Source organism: Phyllobates terribilis, unplaced genomic scaffold, assembly GCF_046119375.1.
Source record: "Phyllobates terribilis strain yellow unplaced genomic scaffold, ASM4611937v1 Scaffold_5__5_contigs__length_657084704, whole genome shotgun sequence".
NCBI classification, from domain to species: domain Eukaryota; kingdom Metazoa; phylum Chordata; class Amphibia; order Anura; family Dendrobatidae; genus Phyllobates; species Phyllobates terribilis.
Window position 1 is genome coordinate 245,050,088 of NW_027362765.1, and position 17,312 is coordinate 245,067,399.

The following is a 17,312-nucleotide window of genomic DNA, read 5'->3' on the forward strand; positions in this document are numbered from 1 at the left end:
GCATTTTAGCCGGTGAAGTGGCAGGCCCAACGACTTCTGTAGAGATGTAAGTCGCTGAGCTGCGGGATGCGAACGGCGGAAGTGAGCACACAGCGACCGTGCCCTCTGCAGAAGGCCATCTAGTCTGGGATAGTGGGCTAAAAATTGCTGGACAACCAGGTTCAACACGTGAGCCATACAAGGCACGTCTGTGACATTGCCCCGGCGAAGGGCCGCACCCAGGTTTGCAGCATTGTCGCACACGGCCTTCCCTGGTTTCAGGTCCAGTGGAGACAACCATTCATGAAATTGGTTCTCCAGAGCTGACCACAACTCCTCAGCTGTGTGACTCACATTTCCCAGACATTTCAAAGTAAAAACCGCCTGATGACGTTGAGCCCTACTGCCAGCATAGTAAGGAGGTGTGCAGGATCCCTTCTGCGCAGTTAGAAAGCTTGTGGCATGACCAGACAGGCTTTGGGTGCAGGTGGAAGACCGAGAGGAGGTTGAGGAGGCAGAAGCAGTGGAGGAACTTTGACATAAAGAGGATTGACGCACAACTCGTGGGGACGGCAAGACTTGGACAGCAGCCCCTTGTCCTGCTGTCACCATAGTTACCCAATGTCACGCTGTCTCTGTATACTGGAGGTAGGGGGCCTAAGCTGACCCTAAGCTGGGGCCCTGACTAATCCCTCAACGTGGAGGTACTGTTAAAGGTACAGAGGTCCAGGCCGCCAGCGTAACCCCTACTTCCTGAGGATCCCTGCACCTAAGTAATCTAGTCCTGAGAAGGACCCCGATCACAACAAAAGAGGACAAGTAATAATATGCCCACACACAGTACTTAGACGAACGAGACAGTACAAGGGAAAAACCAAAACCACCTTGCATACAAAAACTACACAACTACAACAGAGGGAACACCAACGGGAAAGGAGATAAATGATAAAGCGAGGAAGGGAAAAAACACTCCAAATACACTTATCTCAGAAACTCTAAATACCACGATCCGCTCTGTAAGTCTGTAAGAAATGCTTTCACCGACACTTCCCAAACAGACCAGCAGGCATTTGAAGGAGTCTCACTACAGCAACATTGATTGCAGCTGGGCGAGGCTGGACCTCGTCTAGCACAGAGAGAGAGAGAATTAACTCCCTCACTGCCGAAAACACAAAGCACCAAAAAGTCAGCTGCGAGAAGTCAGGCTGTGTAATCGTGACGATCTTCGTGGCGACACACCCGTGACAGTACCCCCCCTTCTACGAGGGGCCTCCGGACCCTCAGGGCCAGGTTTATCCGGGTGAGTCGTGTGGAAGGCCCGAACTAATCGGTCTGCGTTAATATCCGACGCAGGAACCCACATCCTCTCCTCAGGACCATACCCTTTCCAATGAACCAGGTACTGAAGGGACCGGCGATTAAAACGTGAATCGATGACCCTTGATACCTGGAACTCCAAGTTACCATTGACCACCACTGGAGGGGGAGGTAAAGGTGACGGTACCACCGGCGCCACATACCTCTTAAGCAACGATCTGTGGAACACGTTGTGAATTTTAAACGTAGGGGGGAGGTCAAGACGGAATGCCACCGGATTAATAATAGAACTGATTCTGTACGGCCCGATGAACCTGGGACCCAGTTTCCAGGAGGGAACCTTAAGTTTAATATTCCTGGTAGACAACCATACCCGATCGTTCACACTTAGGTCCGGACCAGACACTCTCCTCCTATCAGCCATACGTTTGTATCGGTTCCCCATAGTATTCAGATTCTTCAGGACCCCTCTCCATACTGAAGCGAGTGATGAGGAAAATCGTTCCTCCTCAGGAACCCCCGAAGAGCCCCCCCTACTGAAAGTACAAAACTGGGGGTGAAAACCATATGCCCCAAAAAACGGGGACTTACCAGTGGACTCGCTCCGCCTATTATTAAGAGCAAACTCTGCCAGAGGTAAGAAAGAAGCCCAGTCCTCCTGGTTCTCTGACACAAAACACCGGAGATATGTCTCCAAGCTCTGGTTCATACGTTCCGTCTGACCATTGGTCTGAGGGTGAAAAGCCGATGAGAATGACAAATGCATCCCCCGCCGTGCACAAAACGCCTTCCAGAACTTGGACACAAACTGAGACCCCCGATCAGACACCACATCGGAGGGTACCCCGTGAAGCCTCACAATCTCCCCAATGAACACCTGCGCAAGAGTTTTAGCATTAGGGAGAGCCGGAAGAGCGATAAAATGTGCCATCTTGCTGAACCTGTCCACTACAACGAGTATGACCGTTTTACCCGAAGACGGAGGGAGGTCCGTAATAAAGTCCATAGACAGATGAGTCCAAGGACGCTCCGGGATCTTCAAAGGTAAGAGGGCCCCAGACGGACGGGTATGTGAGGTCTTAGAGCGCGCACAAACCCCACAGGACGCGACAAAAGTTACCACCTCCTTATGTAAGTTAGGCCACCAAAACCGACGCGAGAGGAGATCCACAGTTGCTTTACTCCCCGGGTGTCCTGCCAAAACTGAGTTATGGTGTGCCTCGATCACCTTTTGTCGCAACTGATCTGGAACAAACAGTCTCCCCGGAGGTCCAACAGGGGAGTCCCCCTGAGCCTCCAATACCTCCTCCTCCAGCTCAGAGCATACTGCCGAAACCACCACCCCCTCCTGAAGGATAGGAATCGGGTCGTCCGTATTCCCGGCCCCAGGGAAACTACGAGATAAGGCATCCGCCTTTACATTTTTTGACCCAGGACGATATGTAACGACAAAATTAAACCTGGTAAAAAACAATGACCACCTAGCTTGTCTGGGATTCAGACGTTTCGCGGACTCCAGATATAGCAGGTTCTTGTGATCGGTGATGACGGTGACCGGATGGACTGCCCCCTCCAAAAAATGGCGCCACTCCTCAAAAGCTAACTTAATGGCCAAGAGTTCCCTATTGCCGACATCGTAATTCCTCTCAGCGGACGACAATTTTTTAGAGAAAAAGGCGCACGGATGCCACTTACCAGGGGACGAACCCTGTGACAATACTGCTCCCACCCCTACCTCGGAAGCGTCTACCTCTACAATGAATGGCTGTGACGCATCAGGTTGAATGAGTATGGGTGCCGAGGCAAAACATTTTTTCAAGGAGGAGAATGCTTGACAAGCCTTGTCAGACCACCTAGAAAAATCCGTCCCCTTTTTAGTCATGTCTGTGAGAGGCTTAACCATGGACGAGAAATTACGAATGAACTTCCGGTAATAATTAGCAAACCCCAGGAAACGTTGTAGTGCCTTAAGATTCTCTGGCCGATCCCACTCAAGAACTGCCCGCACTTTCCCAGGGTCCATACGAAAACCGGACGCTGAAACCAGGAAGCCTAAAAACTGGAGTTCCTGTACGGCGAACACACACTTTTCCCATTTGGCATACAGTTTATTATCCCGCAAGATCTGTAACACCTGCCTAACGTGCTCCTGATGAGACACCAGATCCGGCGAGTAAATTAAGATATCATCCAGATATATGACAACAAACTGTCCCACCAGGCGGCGAAAAATGTCATTAACAAAGTGTTGGAACACCGCCGGGGCATTAGTCAGACCGAATGGCATGACAAGGTTCTCATAATGCCCCTCCGGAGTGTTAAACGCCGTCTTCCACTCATCCCCCTCCTTCATCCTAATCAGATTGTACGCCCCCCTGAGATCCAACTTAGAGAACCATTTGGCGCCCACGATCTGATTAAAGAGATCGGGAATAAGTGGGAGTGGATACGGATCTCGGATCGTAATCCGATTAAGTTCACGGAAATCCAGGCAAGGGCGTAGGCCTCCATCTTTCTTCTTAACAAAGAAGAACCCCGCAGCCACCGGTGAAGATGAAGGTCTAATATGCCCCTTAGCCAGACTTTCTGAAATATAATCCTTCATGGCCTGCCTCTCAGGACCAGAAAGGTTATACAACCTAGCTTTAGGTAACTTGGCCTCAGGGAGCAGTTTTACAGAACAGTCATACTCGCGATGAGGAGGTAGTTCCTGACACTCTTTCTCCGAGAATACATCCTCAAAGTCCGCCAGAAATGGAGGTAAGACCCAAGGAGTAACAGCACCGATGACCGTGTTCATGCAGTTTTTATTACAGAATTTACTCCATTGGCTTATCTCTCTGGTTTGCCAATTAATAACCGGGTTATGCTTAGTTAACCAAGGAAGGCCCAACACTATAGGAGTGGGAAGACCCTCCAACACGTAGCAAGACAACAGTTCTTTATGTATCGCCCCCACTTGAAGTTTTACGTCATGCACAGCTTGCAAAAAACTTCCCTGACCGAGAGGCCTGGCATCGATCGAGAATATGGGGATGGGTTTAGCCAACTCACTCAATCGCATACCTTGAACCCGGGCAAACCGAGCATCAACCAGATTAGCCCCGGCCCCACTATCCAGAAGAACAGATATCCTCTCAGTTCTCGTACCCACCACCACCTCCGCCGGTACGAGAAACTGAGACGAACCTAGGGACGAAATACCTACTCCCAGATTGCCGTCCACCACACAACCTGGGATCAACAGTTTTCCGACGACTCTTCACTCTGCAAGGGACGGGATGGACACCCCCCAATAAAATGTCCCTTTCTCCCGCAGAAGAAACACCCTCCTGTCTTATGGCGCACCACCGGTCCCCTCCCCCGAAATGATGTCCCTCCTAATTGCATAGGCTCCTCTGGACTGACCAGGGGAACCACCATATGAGGGGACCTTGTAGGAGGTGGAGTCATCACAGGGGGTCGAGTTATCCCGCACCTCTCCCGAAGCCGTCTGTCAACGCGAATAGCCAGGGCCATAGCGGCTTCCAGTGACGCGGGAGAGTCATACTGTGCCAACACATCCTGTAATTTGTCGGATAAACCTTGACAAAACTGGCTCCTAAGAGCCGGGTCGTTCCACTGGGTGTCCGTGGCCCACCTACGGAACTCCGAACAGAATTCCTCCGCCGGACGATCTCCCTGCTGGATCCTACGTAACTTAGACTCAGCAAGGGAGATCCGATCTGGGTCATCATATACGAGTCCCAGAGCAGCGAAAAACCTATCCACTGACTGGAGAGCCGGGGAGCCCGGCGGAAGAGAGAACGCCCAAGATTGTGGGTCCCCTTGTAGGAGCGAGATGACAATTCCCACCCTTTGTTCTTCACTCCCCGATGACCGAGGCCGCAGCCGAAAGTACAATTTGCATGCCTCCCGGAAAACAAAAAACTTGTCCCGCCCCCCAGTGAACCTGTCAGGGAGAGCTACTTTAGGTTCTGGTCCGGCTTGCTCCTGAGGATGCAAAACCTTGGACCTAACGTCCGCCAGCTCCATGGACAAACTCTGCAACTGCCGAGCTAGACCGGCTACTGGATCCATGGTAGCTGGAGAAAAACTAAGTGGGTCGGTGAAAATGTCACGCTGTCTCTGTATACTGGAGGTAGGGGGCCTAAGCTGACCCTAAGCTGGGGCCCTGACTAATCCCTCAACCTGGAGGTACTGTTAAAGGTACAGAGGTCCAGGCCGCCAGCGTAACCCCTACCTCCTGAGGATCCCAGCACCTAAGTAATCTAGTCCTTAGAAGGACCCCGATCACAACAAAAGAGGACAAGTAATAATATGCCCACACACAGTACTTAGACGAACGAGACAGTACAAGGGAAAAACCAAAACCACCTTGCATACAAAAACTACACAACTACAACAGAGGGAACACCAACGGGAAAGGAGATAAATGATAAAGCGAGGAAGGGAAAAAACACTCCAAATACACTTATCTCAGAAACTCCAAATACCACGATCCGCTCTGTAAGTCTGTAAGAAATGCTTTCACCGACACTTCCCAAACAGACCAGCAGGCATTTGAAGGAGTCTCACTACAGCAACATTGATTGCAGCTGGGCGAGGCTGGACCTCGTCTAGCACAGAGAGAGAGAGAATTAACTCCCTCACTGCCGAAAACACAAAGCACCAAAAAGTCAGCTGCGAGAAGTCAGGCTGTGTAATCGTGACGATCTTCGTGGCGACACACCCGTGACACCCAGTGCCCAGTCAGCGACATGTAACGCCCCTGTCCATGCCTACTCGTCCTAGTGTCTGTGGTGAAATGCACCCTGTCACACACAGAGTTTCTCAAAGAAGCGGTGATGTTGTGTGCGACATGCTGGTGGAGCGCAGGCACACCTTTCTTTGAGAAGTAGTGCCGACTGGGCATCTGGTACTGGGGCACTGCGACGGACATAAGGTCTCGAAAATCCTCTGTGTCCACCAGGCAGAAAGGCAGCATTTCTGTAGCCAAGAGCTTGCAGATGGTGAAATTCAACCTCTTAGCTTTCTCATGGCTAGGAGGAAATGGTCTTTTACTTGTCCACATCTGAGGGACCGAGGGCTGGCTATTGTGCTTAGACGGGGTTGATAAGGGTGTCCCCGGCAAACTGCCGGTCTGTGAGGAAGATGCAGGCGGACATGTTAGGTTGCCTTGATCCAAAGGTGGTGCTATCGATGTCGGACAGCGCTCAACACCAGCTGGTGTTACCACCTCCAAAGAAAATGATGACCTGCCAATCACGCTGGCTGTTGCGGGTAAAGAGGTGGCAGGTCTGCGCCCCAAAACAGGTGTGACTGCTGTCCCCCCAGTCACAGAGGATGAAGAGGCCGCGGATGCACAAGATATGGCAGACGGTGGTTAACCCGGCCGGCTAGGCCGCATTGTAGCACACTGAGCTTCCCACTGCAACTTATGCTTCATGTCCATGTGCCGGTTCATGCATGAAGTACTCAAACTATGTATTTTTTGGCCTCTACTTAGCTTTTGCTGACAAATGTTACAGATAACACGAGTTGGGTCATCTTTATCGATCTGAAAAAATGCCCAGGCTATGCAAGGCTTAGCACCCATGCGACCTGAAGAGCCACCACGACTTGTGGTGAGAGGCAGAGTTGTGTTTGAGGATGCAGTTGTTGACGTGCTTCCAGTACTACGTCTCTGTCCAGGAAGGCGCAACCTGACCTCGTCGTCACTAGCATCTTCCTCCACCTCCTCTGCTGACCTCATCTCTTGGCTGACTGTGGGTTGACAGTAAGTGGGATCTCCAACCTCATCATCATCACCCTGTGCGTTATCACACCCGTCGTCCTCAGAGCCAACCTGTTCCTGCCCTGACAAAAAACTAAAGTTGTCGCTCCAATCAGGTATTTGAGTCTCATCATCGTCTTCCTCATTGTCTCCACCAACAGGAGTTACAGTTTGGGAATGAGGGTCTACATTATGGTCAGAACCTTCTGCGTCTGGTCCTGGATCCGACTCATAAAGATTCTGGGCATCAGTGCAGATCATTTCCTCGTCTGGATTCACAGAAGCGCTGGAGTCGACCTCTGATCCCCAGGCTATAGTATGAGTAAACAGCTCTGCAGACTCAACCATCTGTTCTTCTACCTCATACTCAGACGGGCAGCTGGAGATTTGGGAGCTGTGAGGAAGCAAGTGCGATTGGGGTGACACCTTTGAGGACTGGAGTATTTGTGATGTTGAAGTTGATGTGGAGGAGAGCCCACTTAAAGGAGCACTTGATATCCGTTGAAGCACCTGCTGTTTTTGTGCCTCATCTGGAATTTGTAGCGATTGGCGTGGCTGTAAGAAAGGGATCTTATCACATTGTCCGCTAAAAGAAGTAGACATTTTAGTTTGGCTGGAAGATGGTCTTTCTTCTGCAGATGTTACTGTTGCTTTAACACCTACCCCACGGACACAACCTTTTTTCCCCTTCCCAACACGCCTATTCCCCTTTCCACCAGCAGCAGGCCTTTTTCCACTCATTTTGGTGGTTAACTAATTCACAACTCTGGAGTTGTTTGCACAAAAAAACAATGGATGGGAACCGAGCAGAGCTGAGTGGCCAAACTTTGGTATTAGGCCAAAACTATTGGCTGGGTTAGATGCAGAAAAAAATTGTATTCAGTTTGCAACCTGATGGAGGTCAGTATAGATGGACTAATAGAACAAGTCCTACACACAGCTAGAAGCCCAAATATTTTTTCAGAGGTAGATGCAGAAAAAAAAATATTCAGTTTGCAACCTGATGGAGGTCAGTATAGATGGACTAATAGAGAAAGTCCCACACACTGCTAGAAGGCCAAATATTTTTTCACAGCTAGATGCAGACAAAAAATTATTTTTAATTTGCAACTTGATGGAGGTCAGTATAGATGGATTAATAGAACAAGTCCCACACACAGCTAGAAGGCCAAATATTTTTTCAGAGCTAGATGCAGACAAAAAATTATTTTTAATTTGCAACCTGATGGAGGTCAGTATAGATGGACTAATAGAGAAAGTCCCACACACTGCTAGAAGGCCAAATATTTTTTCAGAGCTAGATGCAGATATAAATTATTTTTAATTTGCAACCTGATGGAGGTCAGTATAGATGGACTAATAGAGAAAGTCTCGCACACTGCTAGAAGGCCAAATATTTTTTCAGAGCTAGATGCAGAAAAAAATTATATTCAGTTTGCAACCTGATGGAGGTCAGTATAGATGGACTAATAGAACAAGTCTCACACACTGCTAGAAGGCCAAATATTTTTTCAGAGCTAGATGCAGACAAAAAATTATTTTGAATTTGCAACCTGATGGAGGTCAGTATAGATGGACTAATAGAGAAAGTCCCACACACTGCTAGAAGGCCAAATATTTTTTCAGAGCTAGATGCAGACAAAAAATTATTTTTAATTTGCAACCTGATGGAGGTCAGTATAGATGGACTAATAGAGAAAGTCCCACACACTGCTAGAAGGCCAAATATTTTTTCAGAGCTAGATGCAGATAAAAATTATTTTTAATTTGCAACCTGATGGAGGTCAGTATAGATGGACTAATAGAGAAAGTCCCACACACTGCTAGAAGGCCAAATATTTTTTCAGAGCTAGATGCAGAAAAAAATTATATTCAGTTTGCAACCTGATGGAGGTCAGTATAGATGGATTAATGGAACAAGTCCCACACACAGCTAGAAGCCCAAATATTTTTTCAGAGGTAGATGCAGAAAAAATTATATTCAGTTTGCAACCTGATGGAGGTCTGTATAGATGGATTAATAGAACAAGTCCCACACACAGCTAGAAGCCCAAATATTTTTTCAGAGGTAGATGCAGAAAAAAATTATATTCAGTTTGCAACCTGATGGAGGTCAGTATAGATGGATTAATAGAACAAGTCCCACACACTGCTAGAAGCCCAATATTTTTTCAGAGGTAGATGCAGAAAAAATATATATTCAGTTTGCAACCTGATGAAGGTCAGTATAGATGGACTAATAGAGAAAGTCCCACACACTGCTAGAAGGCCAAATATTTTTTCAGAGCTAGATGCAGACAAAAAATTATTTTTAATTTGCAACCTGATGGAGGTCAGTATAGATGGACTAATAAAGAAAGTCCCACACACTGCTAGAAGGCCAAATATTTTTTCAGAGCTAGATGCAGACAAAAAATTATTTTTAATTTGCAACCTGATGGAGGTCAGTATAGATGGACTAATAGAGAAAGTCCCACACACTGCTAGAAGGCCAAATATTTTTTCAGAGCTTGATGCAGAAAAAAATTATATTCAGTTTGCAACCTGATGGAGGTCAGTATAGATGGACTAATAGAACAAGTCCCACACACAGCTAGAAGCCCAAATATTTTTTCAGAGGTAGATGCAGAAAAAAATTATATTCAGTTTGCAACCTGATGGAGGTCTGTATAGATGGATTAATAGAACAAGTCCCACACACAGCTAGAAACCCAATATTTTTTCAGAGGTAGATGCAGAAAAAAAATATATTCAGTTTGCAACCTGATGGAGGTCAGTATAGATGGACTAATAGAGAAAGTCCCACACACTGCTAGAAGGCCAAATATTTTTTCAGAGCTAGATGCAGACAAAAAATTATTTTTAATTTGCAACCTGATGGAGGTCAGTATAGATGGACTAATAGAGAAAGTCCCACACACTGCTAGAAGGCCAAAGATTTTTTCAGAGCTAGATGCAGATATAAATTATTTTTAATTTCCAACCTGATGGAGGTCAGTATAGATGGACTAATAGAGAAAGTCCCACACACTGCTAGAAGGCCAAATATTTTTTCAGAGCTAGATGCAGAAAAAAATTATATTCAGTTTGCAACCTGATGGAGGTCAGTATAGATGGACTAATAGAACAAGTCCCACACACAGCTAGAAGGCCAAATATTTTTTCAGAGGTAGATGCAGATAAAAATTATTTTTAATTTTCAGCCTGATGGAGGTCAGTATAGATGGACTAATAGAGAAAGTCCCACACACTGCTAGAAGGCCAAATATTTTTTCAGAGCTAGATGCAGACAAAAAATTATTTTGAATTTGCAACCTGATGGAGGTCAGTATAGATGGACTAATAGAGAAAGTCCCACACACTGCTAGAAGGCCAAATATTTTTTCAGAGCTAGATGCAGACAAAAAATTATTTTTAATTTGCAACCTGATGGAGGTCAGTATAGATGGACTAATAGAGAAAGTCCCACACACTGCTAGAAGGCCAAATATTTTTTCAGAGCTAGATGCAGAGAAAAATTATTTTTAATTTGCAACCTGATGGAGGTCAGTATAGATGGACTAATAGAGAAAGTCCCACACACTGCTAGAAGGCCAAATATTTTTTCAGAGCTAGATGCAGAAAAAAATTATATTCAGTTTGCAACCTGATGGAGGTCAGTATAGATGGACTAATAGAACAAGTCCCACACACAGCTAGAAGCCCAAATATTTTTTCAGAGGTAGATGCAGAAAAAAATTATATTCAGTTTGCAACCTGATGGAGGTCAGTATAGATGGACTAATAGAACAAGTCCCACACACAGCTAGAAGCCCAAATATTTTTTCAGCGGTAGATGCAGAAAAAAATTATATTCAGTTTGCAACCTGATGGAGGTCTGTATAGATGGATTAATAGAACAAGTCCCACACACAGCTAGAAGCCCAATATTTTTTCAGAGGTAGATGTAGAAAAAAAATATATTCAGTTTGCAACCTGATGGAGGTCAGTATAGATGGACTAATAGAGAAAGTCCCACACACTGCTAGAAGGCCAAATATTTTTTCAGAGCTAGATGCAGACAAAAAATTATTTTTAAATTGCAACCTGATGGAGGTCAGTATAGATGGACTAATAGAGAAAGTCCCACACACTGCTAGAAGGCCAAATATTTTTTCAGAGCTAGATGCAGATATAAATTATTTTTAATTTGCAACCTGATGGAGGTCAGTATAGATGGACTAATAGAGAAAGTCCCACACACTGCTAGAAGGCCAAATATTTTTTCAGAGCTAGATGCAGAAAAAAATTATATTCAGTTTGCAACCTGATGGAGGTCAGTATAGATGGACTAATAGAACAAGTCCCACACACAGCTAGAAGCCCAAATATTTTTTCAGAGGTAGATGCAGAAAAAAATTATATTCAGTTTGCAACCTGATGGAGGTCAGTATAGATGGACTAATAGAACAAGTCCCACACACAGCTAGAAGCCCAAATATTTTTTCAGCGGTAGATGCAGAAAAAAATTATATTCAGTTTGCAACCTGATGGAGGTCTGTATAGATGGATTAATAGAACAAGTCCCACACACAGCTAGAAGCCCAATATTTTTTCAGAGGTAGATGTAGAAAAAAAATATATTCAGTTTGCAACCTGATGGAGGTCAGTATAGATGGACTAATAGAGAAAGTCCCACACACTGCTAGAAGGCCAAATATTTTTTCAGAGCTAGATGCAGACAAAAAATTATTTTTAATTTGCAACCTGATGGAGGTCAGTATAGATGGACTAATAGAGAAAGTCCCACACACTGCTAGAAGGCCAAATATTTTTTCAGAGCTAGATGCAGATATAAATTATTTTTAATTTGCAACCTGATGGAGGTCAGTATAGATGGACTAATAGAGAAAGTCCCACACACTGCTAGAAGGCCAAATATTTTTTCAGAGCTAGATGCAGAAAAAAATTATATTCAGTTTGCAACCTGATGGAGGTCAGTATAGATGGACTAATAGAACAAGTCCCACACACAGCTAGAAGGCCAAATATTTTTTCAGAGGTAGATGCAGATAAAAATTATTTTTAATTTGCAGCCTGATGGAGGTCAGTATAGATGGACTAATAGAGAAAGTCCCACACACTGCTAGAAGGCCAAATATTTTTTCAGAGCTAGATGTAGACAAAAAATTATTTTGAATTTGCAACCTGATGGAGGTCAGTATAGATGGACTAATAGAGAAAGTCCCACACACTGCTAGAAGGCCAAATATTTTTTCAGAGCTAGATGCAGACAAAAAATTATTTTTAATTTGCAACCTGATGGAGGTCAGTATAGATGGACTAATAGAGAAAGTCCCACACACTGCTAGAAGGCCAAATATTTTTTCAGAGCTAGATGCAGATAAAAATTATTTTTAATTTGCAACCTGATGGAGGTCAGTATAGATGGATTAATAGGGAAAGTCCCACACACTGCTAGAAGGCCAAATATTTTTTCAGAGCTAGATGCAGAAAAAAATTATATTCAGTTTGCAACCTGATGGAGGTCAGTATAGATGGACTAATAGAACAAGTCCCACACACAGCTATAAGCCCAAATATTTTTTCAGAGGTAGATGTAGATAAAAATTATTTTTAATTTGCAACCTGATGGAGGTCAGTATAGATGGACTTATAGAGAAAGTCCCACAAACTGCTAGAAGGCCAAATATTTTTTCAGAGCTAGATGCAGACAAAAAATTATTTTGAATTTGCAGCGTGATGGAGGTCTGTATAGATGGACTAATAGAACAAGTCCCACACACTGCTAGAAGGCCAAATATTTTTTCAGAGCTAGATGCATAAAAAAATTATATTCAGTTTGCAACCTGATGGAGGTCAGTATAGATGGACTAATAGAACAAGTCCCACACACTGCTAGAAGCTCAAATATTTTTTCAGAGCTAGATGCAGAAAAAAATTATATTCAATTTGCAACCTGATGGAGGTCAGTATAGATGGACTAATAGAATGATGCTATGCCCAAAAGATTTTACTTCACTAGGTGCAGTAAAAAAATTGGTATTCTATACACAGGTGGTATATCTTGCAACACAGATACGCTACTCCACTGACTAACACACTCTGCAATAGGCCAAAAAGGATTAGCTTTGCTAGATTCTGCCAAATGCTGTGAAAAAAACTTGCACAGCACTGGCACAGACCTGCCTGGCAAAAACTGATAGGAACTGATGTAACCTAGTCCTGAAAAGGACTGCAATTACAATTAGTCTTTACTCCCACAATCTATCTATTTAAGAGCACAGACTTGCCTGATAAAAGTCGTAGGAAATGCTGTAACCTAGTCCTTAAAAGGACTGCAATCACAACTATTCCCTACTCCCAAGCTATCTGTAGATTTGTGCGAAAATTGGCTTGAAATTAACAAGGTATAGCGCACACAGCAACAGCGGGCCGTCTAACACGCAGCTGCAGCAGTGAGAAAATGGTGGCGACGGGGAAAATGGCTTGGTCTTATAGGGTAAGGACATGTGACATACACTGCCAATGACACATGCCCTTGCTTGTGTGAAAAAAAGCACTTCGCTCCGTGTGTGCGCTGCTGATAGGCTGACAGATTGCACCTCCCCACTGCAAATGCGGGAAAGAGAAAAAAAAATGGAGATCTCATTATTCCTGCAGAGATCCATCCCCTGCCCCTCCCCCCACCCCGCTGTACACTCAAACTGCGTATTAACATTAATTTTCATCATTACTGAGGAAAAATCCAGTTATGATTTTGGTGCACGAACAGTTATCGAACATAACCTCGAACAGCCGAATTTTTCTCAAATCGTTCGTGTTTTCGCGAACGTCTCGAACACCGCCCAAAACAGCTCGAATTTGAGATTGGCGAACAGTTCGAGTCGAACAACGCTCATCTCTAGCCATGAGGTCTTGGGATTTGGAACCTGGCACCAGGCAGCAATAAAGAAATGCAATATAGAGAAAAAAAATTTGAGCTGGGTAGTGCCCTGAACTTCTGGCTGGGTGCCCCAGATCTCCAGACAAGCGGCATTTTGAACTGTAGCAGTGTAAACATGATGCTGATACAGTAGAATCTTGTGGTAAAACTGAGAGACTTAGAAACCCCACCACTATCCATCCTGAAGGGATATGGTCAAAAAAATGCTAGTGTCCCGGTGCAGGTGGTACATTGATGTCACTACGTTGCCCACCTATGACGGCCTGCTGTGTGCTCTGCATTATTATTGGATTAGGAGACACAATACTTGCCATGCCCTGGACATTGGCAAACCACGCTACCCCACTAGAAGTAGGTCATTTTTTTTGCTAGGCTCCGCAGCTCCTATGATTTATCTATAGAGTTGTGAACACTATATAACTAAGTTCCAGTAGTGCTGACAAAGCCAGTGTGGGTGGAAGGCTTGGAAAAGAAACATATAAATATCACACTTGCCAACTCTCCCGGAACATCATGTAGGCTCTCAGAAAAAGAAGAGACCTCCTGTAAGATTTAACAGATTTCCTGAGCACCGCTCATGCATACATAAACCTCCCGGATAGAAGTTTTGGGGATTTTATGGCTTAACCAAGACACATAATCACGGGGCATGGTAAGAGGGTATGGAGTGAGCATTGCTATAAAAGAGGGCATGCCAATGGACTTCACACACCGAGTTTACTTTCCTCCAGGATGGGCACTATGAAAAGTTGGAAAATACGAAATACAGCATTGTGTGAAAAAATTGTAGGCAGGTGTAGATAAAAGCTAAAAAGTAAGAATGCTTACAAAAATAAAAGTTATGCACCTGTCTCGTCTTCAGGGGGTTGAGCTCCCTTACCCTATGATTGCCGCCTTTTGTTGTGCTCCACTTTGGGTCTTAGAAGCGGCCTGGAATTCCTCAGTGTTATCATCTTTCATGGTCTTTAAATGCCCACTTAAATGCCTATTTGCATTTGCTGCTGCTGTGACTTGCTAGTTAACCCCTTGTTTGCTGTACGCATCACAAACTGTTATTAGACTTTGTTCACACTATGTTGCAATCTGCTGTTGATTCTGCTACCTACATCTGAGTTTTACTTTTGACCTGCCGTTTTCCTCTTTTCTGCTCTCTTGGTTTTCTGGCCTCTGATGTGTCCTACCTTGCTTATTGGTCTGCCATCCAGAATAGCCTACTGTCTGCATCCTACTGTTCCATGTGCCTTCCAGGTGAGCCTAAAAATAAAAGAGTTAATAGATTATTTTTATCAATTAATAAAATGCAAAGTGAATGAACAAAGGAGATACCTAAATCAAATCAATATTTGGTGTAATCACCAAAGCATCATAAAAGCATCAATTCTCCTATGTACACTTGCACACAGTTTTTGTGAACTAACCACTGATCTTCTGTGGATGTAGGCTTTTGCAAATTCTTGTCTCTTCATGTAATCATAGACAGACTTGATGATGATGAGATCATGGCTCTGTGGGGGCCATACCATCTCTTCCACCTTATTCTTCATACTTAAGATAGTTCTTAATGATATTGACTGTATATTTGGGGTTTTTGCCTTGTTGCAGAAAAAAATTTAAGTCAATAAAGCAACTTCCTGGTGGTATTGCATGAGGGCTAAGCTTCTGCCTGTATTTCTCAGTATTAAGAACACCACTAATTCTGACCAAATCCTTAACTCCATTTGTTAAAATGCTGTCCCAAGCTTGCAAGGAAGCTCCACTATGTTTCATTTTGCCTACAGACATTCATTATTATGCCAATCTCTGGTGAAACAAACTTCCTTATGTTACAGTCAAATATTTTAGTTTTTGGCTCATCTGTCCAAAGCACCTGACTCCAAAGTTATTTAGCAGCAGGTCAACAACCTCAAACATACAGCCAATTTCAGTAAAACCTATCTTCAGCATAAAAGAAGAACAAGGAGTCCTGGAAGTGATGATATGGTCCCCACAGAGTCCTGATCTCAACATCATCGAGTCTGTCTGGAATTACATGAAGAGAATGAAAGATTTTCACAAGCTTACATCCATAGAAGATCTGTGGTTACATCTCCAAGATATTTGGAACAGCCTCCCTGCTGAATTCTTTCAAAAACTGAGTGCAAATGTACCTAAAAGTACTGATGCAGTTTTGATGGAAAAGGGCTTTCATGCCAAATATTGATCTGATTTAGATATTTCTTTTGTTCCTTCACTTTGCATTTTAGACTATTAACACTTCTATTTATGAAAGTCAGAGGCAAATCTAGGTTTTTCTCCACCAGGGGCAAAAATTCAGTTTGGTGTTCTCCCCCTATACACAGATTAAGTTGTTTGAGTGGTCATCATGAATCAAATGCGATTTTCACACTTAGGGTATGTGCACACGATCAGTGTTCACTGCGGATTGGACAAAGCGCAAGTGCGCTGCGTGCAATCCGCAGCGGACAGATGTTACAGCATAGTGGATGGGATTTGTAGAAATTCCATGTCCACTATGCGTCTGCGGCTCACCTGCGGAAACTGACATGCGGCACATCTTTCTAGACCGCAGTATGTCAATTTCTCCGGCGGGTCCGCATGCGGGCTTTTCCCATAGACCTAATCTCTATGGGGAAAGTCTGCATGTGAGAAAAAAAAGAGGCCTGCACTCATTTGCACAATGAGCGGAAGCCAGAGGCGGCTTCTCCGCAGCCTCGGGGCCGCAGCCGTCTCCTGATAGTCTGCACATAACCTCAGAGTCTCATGCAAACTAGCTTCTCTTCCTGATTCTCTCAATGTTCAGTGATCAACTCCAGCCCCTACTTCACTGAGAGAAGCAAGACGAGTAGCTAGGCGGCACATGACTAAGTATAAAAATCACATATGAGTGGTCACTTGATGACTGCTGGAATCGGCAAGCAGAGATCAATCCTGACAGTGAGTATATTAGTAGCATTTTACAGTGTTGAATTTTATAATTAATGTTCCTAGCATAAATACAGATGTAGTAATCCTTAACTTGTTAGATAGCACAATACTTTATTAACATAGCCATGTATCACGTTATCTGACAAGTTATGGATTGCTACATGTGTACATGATCAGAACTAATAACTGTATAGGGATACAGAAATACAGCACCAGAACCACCAACAGTACAGAAATATAGCATCACAGGTTCCATCAGTACAGGAATACATCACCAGAACCACCATCAGTACAAAAATACCTCACCTCAACCATCATCAGTATAGAACTACAGCATAACAACCACCATCAGTATAGAAATACATTACC

General features: G+C 44.4%; 1 long non-coding RNA gene across 2 annotated transcripts in view; it reads right to left on the reverse strand.

The window, feature by feature from the left end:
• LOC141271092 (uncharacterized) overlaps window positions 1–17,312 on the reverse strand; it is a 163,485-nt gene that overhangs the window by 110,755 nt on the left and 35,418 nt on the right. For both annotated transcript variants that reach the window (XR_012321827.1, XR_012321826.1), the window contains exon 2: window positions 15,200–15,272. This is a non-coding gene — a long non-coding RNA (uncharacterized lncRNA). The remainder of the gene's footprint in view (window positions 1–15,199; window positions 15,273–17,312) is intronic.